The 7759-nt window shown below is 39.2% G+C and overlaps 1 protein-coding gene across 1 annotated transcript in view; it reads right to left on the bottom strand.

The window, feature by feature from the left end:
- The window catches only part of CHODL (chondrolectin), a 220386-nt gene extending 212630 nt beyond the window's left edge, over nucleotides 1-7756 (bottom strand). The window contains exon 1 of the mRNA XM_084874331.1: nucleotides 7669-7756. The gene's annotated coding sequence lies outside the window, so the exon portion shown is untranslated. The remainder of the gene's footprint in view (nucleotides 1-7668) is intronic.
- Between the last annotated feature and the right edge of the window lie 3 nt (nucleotides 7757-7759).

Genomic DNA, 7759 nt, shown 5'->3' on the forward strand with positions numbered 1-7759 from the left:
TTGAATATTTTTTTCTATTCTATTTACTCTCTTCCCTTTTTTTAGGATCAATATATACTAGTATATGCATATACATTCCTTTCTCTGTATTCCTTAATAGAATATATCCTATACTCATTTCTATGTCTTTGTTCTGTCCCATCTTTGAGATGATATGTGCACCATGAAAATTCCTATCATATATTTTCATTTTTGGTTGCTTCTAAATATGTCTTTCATCTCTGTAATATACTTTTATGATTAGAGAGGTATTTATCAATATATATAACAAAATGAACTAATCTGCCATCTACAGTTGAATTTTGTCAGTTATATTCAGCCATGTATTTACCGTCCGATTGAAGGTATAGAATAGTTCCATCTGCTCCCACATTTCCCTTGTGCCATGTGTTCAGATGCTATGGGATGATTCCCTTGTGATTCTTAAAACCCCTTTGGTCTAGCTAAGAGGGTCTAGTGGTCTTCAATACTTGTGAGGTTTTAACAAAATGTCTATCAGTTACATTTTTGGTCAATTCTTACTCTGAAAAGAAGCTTTTCCAATCTGGAAAGATTGATAATTTTATTTTCCAATCAAGTAAGTACTTGGCTATATTTCCTTTCAATTCTGCTTTCAAAGTAGACAATCCCCACTTTCTTCTTTCTCTTCTCATATTTTATCATGTACAGCTAAGAGAAGCCACTTAATAAATTCAAAATTTTGCCTGTTAATCTCCTTACCCAGAACCATACATTTATTAAGCATAATCCCTATATTTAAACTTATCTCAGGACGCCGAAACCGGTTTGGCTCAGCGGTATAGCATCGGTCTGTGGACTGAAAAGTCCCAGGTTCGATTCCGGTCAAGGGCATGTACATTGGTTGCAGGCACATCCCCAGTAGGGGGTGTGCAAGAGGCAGCTGGTCGATGATTCTCTCTCATCGATGTTTCTGACTCTCTATCTCTCTCCCTTTCTCTTTGTAAAAAATCAATAAAATATATATTTTTTAAAAATAAAAATAAATTAAAAATAAACTTAGGAAAGAGTTTTGTCAACAGTTTACCTAATGTGTAAAACAAGTCACCATTTTTGAAACCTCCAACAATAACTTCACTATTTTCATATCTTTACCACTTTTTCAGCCACTGATTGCTGATCTATACCAAAACCAATGACACATATTTGAGGTTTTGTTACAGCAGTACCGATTTCTAGAATCAATTTTTATATCAGTTATCTATTTAGTGCTACACATTAAACAACTCTACTACTTAGTGCCTGAAAACTACAACCATTTTATGTGTATGTAATACTGTAAACCAACAATCCAGGCTGAGCTCAGCTCTAAGGCTCTTCTGCTGGACTTCCCTGGGGCCATTCACATGGTTGGACTCACTGGAGCTGGGTATTTAAGATGACCTTCTCATCCGAGTCACATGATTGGCAGTTGATGCTGAGCATCTACTGCATCTCCCACACTCAAGGACACCAGCCTAGGCAGCATTCCTAACCTAGGACCAGAAGTCTCACATCACTTCTGCCACACTCCATTAGTTAAAGAAAGTAAGTCCCAAGGCCAATCCAGATGCAAGAGGTAGAAAATAACTCCCTCTACCTTTTGATGGGAGAAGAACCATGTCACGTTGTAAAAACGACGTTCATAAAGTGTCAGAAAAAAATTACTGCACCCAACCTTTACAAACTACTACTTCCCATAAATGTCAATATGTTATATTTTCTTATCATTCAGTTCAAAGTATTTTCTACTGTCCCTTTTGATATCGTTTTTCACTATGTTGTGTTTAAAGTAAATGCTGCTTAATTCACAAATACTTGGAGATTTTCTGGTTATCTCATTTTGTAAGTTTCTGATTAAATATTTCTGTGATCCTGTCAGAATGGCTACCATCAATAAATCACTAAACAACAAGTGCTGGCGAGGATGCAGAGAAAGGGGAACCCTCATGCTCTGCTGGTGGGGATGCAGACCGGTGTAGCCTCTGTGGAAAACAGTACGGTGTTTCCTCAAAAAATTAAAAATGAAACTTCCATTTGACCCAGTGATCCCACTTCTAGGAATATATCCCAAGAAAATAGAAACACCAATCAGAAAAGGTAGCACCCCTATGTTCATAGCAGCACAACTTATAATAGCTAATATTTCTCTAATATTTGCAAATAGCCTAAATGCCCATCAGCAGATGAGTGGATTAGAAAACTGTGGTATATATACACAATGGAATGCTATACTGTTGTAAATAAAAGAAGGAATTTACCATTTGCATCAGCATGGATTGAACTGGAGAACATTATGTTAAGCGAAATAAGCCAGTCAGATAAAGATAAATATCACATGATCTCACTCATTTGTAGAACATAGTGAGCAACATAAACTGATGAACAAAAATAGAACCAGAGTCATAGAAGCATTGAACAGACTGTCCAACCTTAGAGGGAAGGCGAGGGGTGAGGGAGTAAGAGATCAACCAAGGATTTGTATGCATGCATATGAGCATAACTAATAGACACAGACTGGGAAGGAAAGGGAGGGCATGTCCTGGGGGTAGGGGGGACGACTGGGGAGAAAAAGGAGACTTACATAATACTTTAAATAAATAAATATATATATACCTGTGATCAAAGAACATATGTGATATAATTTCAACTCTGAAATTTATGGCCTTGTATGTGGTCTATTTTGGTGAATACTCAAGGTGTACATGAAAAGAATGTATATTCTATGCTTATTAGGTTAAATGTTCTATAAACATCAATTAGATCAAATTAGTTCATAGTGATATTCAAATCTCTTTACCTACTTACTGATATTTTATCTACTAGTTATATCAATTATTCAGAGAAGGAATATAATTATCAGAATTCTCCAGAGAAACAGAACCAATATGAGAGGAAGGAAGGGAAGAAGGGAGAGAGAAAGGAAGGGAGGAAGAGAGGGAGGAAGGGAGAAAAGGAGGAAGAGAAGGAAAGAGGGGGAAAGGAGGGAGGGAAAGGAAGGGGGAGCGAGAGAGAGACACAGAGAGAGAGACAGAGAGACAAAGAGAGACAGAGACAGAGACAGAGATAGAGAGAGAAGAGATTTGTTATAATGAAATGGCTCACACAATTAAGGAGGCTGAATAGTCCCATAATCTGCATCTACACCCTGAGACTTACAAACGTCTTCAGAGACACACCAAGAAATAATGCTTAATCAGATATCTGGGCACCTCAGAATTTGATTAGGGTTTGTCATACTTATTCTCTTACCAAATCTATTTTCTCTTTGGTCAGGGGTGAGTCTCTGCACTGTTCTAAGTTTAAGAAGTCACTGTACTTCCATCACAAGCTCTCCAGGTTGTCATCTGGAAACACCCCACCTTTTTCCCTTAACTAAAAATTAGAGGTCAGATAGAAGAAATGATTTGTCATCATGCATCCTCCTTTTTTTCAGATCTTTGTTCCATTTTCTGGTGGCCCGTCCATCTCTCTGAATCACATCACTTTAATCAAATTAATAGCTGAATAGCCCTTCCATGGCTGTAACATTTACTTTTACAGTTTCCTGCTGAAGATCAGAAAGGACAGGTCAGCATGAAGCATAATCTCTCATTCCAGTCCACAACCCATGTTATTTAGCAGGTTTGTGACAAAGTGTGAGGCATAGGAATTAGCCACTTCCTTTTCCTTGAAAATGGAGAGAAATTCACCCCCACCCCCGCCCACATATTGCATATTGGTTTTGTTTCACTGGCAGTTTCTGAGTGAATGGAATGGGGAGGAAATGTCCTTTATCCACAATTTTTAACCAGAAGTTCTTTTTTCAAATAGACATACAATATTTAACTTGCAACTAAAAAGCCAAACATGTGACACAATGAATTGCACTTCCAGAATATATATGCTTTTACACTACTCCCCCGAACAATTTAATCTGGAAAATTCCTTCAGGCCAATATATCATCCAGCGTTACTTTGCAGCTTTCTAGAAAGCAGCTCCCAAAGTCAGCTAAATTACAACTGAGAACTGGAAGTCCATTTCTTTCCAGAGATTATTCACGAGAGAAACAAAGACTAGGTTGTTTTTAGCAGCTTTCCGTCTCCAGCAGGTTACAATGGTGACCACTATTAACACTGAACTCGGGGCTCATACATAAACCAGTGAAGTCCATTCCCCGTCAGAAGAGCTAAGCTGGAAATAATCCAATTGTTACATAATTAGACATGCTAAGACCATACCCAAAGGTAGCATTCCACAGTTATATGTACCCCCATGAAGCATTTTTTTAAATCACACAATAATAATCTAATTAGTCTCTGAGTGATTTCTCTGCATTCACACCCAGAAATGCATTCCCAAATGGGAAAATGCTCTTCACTGCATTTTTCAAATACATAACAAAAAGCACCTCCTACGTGAGGGTGAAAGCACTAGGGCAAAAGCAATAGGAAATCAATAACATAACTGCAATTTAGCATTAGTTCTATTCCTATGTTATGCCCCCAATTTGGCAAAGGAAAACTCTTAAAGTTTTCAGTCTTCAACAAAGAAGCTGTAACTATCAATAAATGTTTTTAGGTATGGAGGCCCATTCTTGTTGGACAAAAACAGCAGGTTCTAAAACAGGCTAAGAATCCTTTCTCACATTCAGCCTTGGTCAATGGAGGCCAACTAATTAATTCTCAATGAGTTCGCCTCGTGGAAGATAAGGTTGATAATAAAGAAGTCAAGTCTCTTTTCCTAAGGAGTTTGTCTGTGTGCCCACCACTTTCACCCCACAACTCACTGTCAAATGGGAGTCAGCAAAGAAAATGAGCCATGTTTTCTATCATAAATGCTGTGGGGCAGAGAAAGGAGGTACTGAAAATCTATTGATATATAATGGTTATAAAAAGATTGATCTCCAAACTTCCACTCTTTTTAACCTTGGAAAGGTCGAGCATCCTTGTAACTCAGAAGCAAACTATAGGAACCACATAGCACTTAGGAGCATGCTATTCTACATTAACTAGTCATAGCCATTCAAGACTAATTCCCACACCAGGACAAATAAGAATGTGTAGTAAAGAGAAAATTCCACTGTTCTCACATCAGGAATGTCTGATCCCAACTGGACAATTCAACTACTGGCCTAAGAAAGGGCCTTTTAAAAGAGTCACTTGGAAAAGACCCTGAAAAATGATTGTAGCTAAGTACTTCTCAATTTCTATGCCTCTTATCAAATAGCATCAGGTCTTTACATACAAATATGGCTACAGCTTAAAAGAGAAAAAGATGATTTTTAACAAGCTCATTGTCATTGCATTCTGCAACCTGCTCATAGTAAACAGGGAGAAATTAAAAGTTTGCCCTCCACTTATCTGGTCCCAGCCCAATTTTGTCAGATGTTTATAAGCAGGATCTATACTAGAGAGGTAGCCAACTTCTGGCTGCTGTTAAGAGTACATTACTGTTGTATGTGTGCTTGTGTCAAGCTAAAGACATTTCACAGCACCATCTTCTGGATCCAAGACTTTCAGATACTGGTAAGGTCACTTTCTCTTCTCCAATTCTTCCCTCCTAGTGGGGGGTCTTTGTTTGACTCAATTTGAATTCTGCTGGGAGCTCTAAAACAGTGTCAACCCAAACTATAGTTGTTCCCTTTCTTTAGCACCATTTGAATCAGCTGTCCTTCATCCTCCACCTCCCAAGGACCAGCTTTCATACCCCCAAAAATCATAGGGTATATACACCTAGTCAAATTCGAGGTGAAAGAATTTCATCAAAAGGTTGCTTTCAATGGAGAAAGGAAAAGCTTCATTTGGGGTTGGGTTTGGGAAGGGGGTTGTATTTTACATTCCTTTATCCATATCCAAAGTTTTTCATTTATTTTTTTTCCACTTTACTTTTATTGTTTACACTATTACAGATGTCCCCATTTTCCACCCCCTTTGCCCACCTCCACCCAGTCCCCGCCCCCACCTCTCCACCCCCTGGCCATCACCCCACTGTTGTCTGTGTCAACAGGTTTTGCATACATGTTCTTTGGAAAAGCTGTTCTTTATTGTCCACCACATCTATCATGACAGGCTTCTTGAGATTTATAAAAACTTTAATATCATAATTTTTGGCCCAACATCCTGATAGTTTGCAGTTTGGGCTATGAAGCTACTTACAAGGCATGGAGTTGTTCTTTGGGCTCCAAAACTGTCCACAGGGCAAATGGGCTCCAGTGCTGAATGTGCTGTCTGATAAATGAGACTCCCTGCACTACTGATGGACAACACCCCCTGTACCAAAACTGCTTGACCAAAAACCCTTCGTCCTGCAGACCTCAGCTGAGACTAGAACATTGATAACTGCTTGATCACGTTACTATGTGTTACTCACTGTTCTTATCTCACAACCCCACCAATCAGAAAATGAATGATGTATGTTTATGACGTAGTTTCCCTAGCAACCCATCTCTGTTAGCGGCCCTGTGTAACTTGAGTCTTCAAAAGCCCTGCCCCATCTCCCCACCCCATCTCAAAACACGTTTTCGGTTCCTCACAAAGGCTATGTTCTCTGATTTGCAAATCATATCAGAATAAAACTCCTTTTCTTTTACTATCTCAAAAGGATCTTCTGGACCTTTGTTTAGATTCCTCCGAAGACTAACTCTTCTTTAACCTAGAAAGACTTCCTTTTGTTTATACATTTGACTGATGCAGAGAAAAGCACTGCCCCTTTAGAAGTCTATGTTACCTCACCATCAGAGCATTAGCTCTGAACACCATTTTCTTGCTTGCATTCTGAGATTTGGATGTCAGACTTAGGGGTGGCTAGGCCACAACTTGTGAGAGATGGCAGGCAGCCTGAGGCCACCACAAGCTGGGACCCATTTTGTTGTTGTGTATTGTGTTTCTGGTACAGTAAGTATTCTGGGGCCCTTTTATTTCAAATAAGAACTCTCTCTCTCTCTCTCTCTCTCTCTCTCTCTCTCTCTCTCTCTGTGTGTGTGTGTGTATACTGATACACACACACACACACACACACACACACACACACACACATATATATATATATATATATATATATATATATATACACATAAATGTACTTATATACATTTGTCTTAGGCTGTTCAGGCTGCTATAACTGAATATCATAGATTGGATAGCTTATAAAGAACAGAACATTATTTCCGCAGCTCTGAAGGCTGGGAAGTCCAAGATCTAGGTAGCACCTGCTGCAGAGTCTGGTGAGAGCCCACTTTCTGTTCCATACACACCATCTTCTCTCTGTGTCCTCACACAGCAGAAAACGTGAGGGAGCTCTCTTATAAGGACTAATCCCATTCATTAGGGATCCACCCTCATGACCTAAGTAGCCACCAAAGGCTCCACCTCCAAATACCATCACATTGGGGATTAGGTTTCAATATACACATTAGGGGGAACACAAACATTCAGTTTATAGCAATATTTATACAACAGCTGTGCTCCCCTGCCAGAACCTCCAAACAAGCCCTCATATCCATATATTTTAATTACACAGTTATATCATGAGCCCATATTAAAGCATGTCAGATAAGATCAAAATTCTTCTTTGGGTAAGACTTTCCCTTAGGCACCCTCACAACATACCCCAAGAATAACCCCTATCCTTGCAGCTCCCTCTTGTAACCCTGCCACCTCAGTGTTATGAAGAAGCCCAGTCTAACTCACCAGAAGATGAGAGATCACATGGAGGAAACCTCTAGAATCTCAGCAGCATCTAGTGCCAACTGCCACACATCTGAGGCAGGATAACTTGGGC

Source organism: Pipistrellus hanaki (genome assembly GCF_964339955.1).
Source record: "Pipistrellus hanaki genome assembly, chromosome: 2".
Classification (NCBI taxonomy): Eukaryota; Metazoa; Chordata; class Mammalia; order Chiroptera; family Vespertilionidae; genus Pipistrellus; species Pipistrellus hanaki.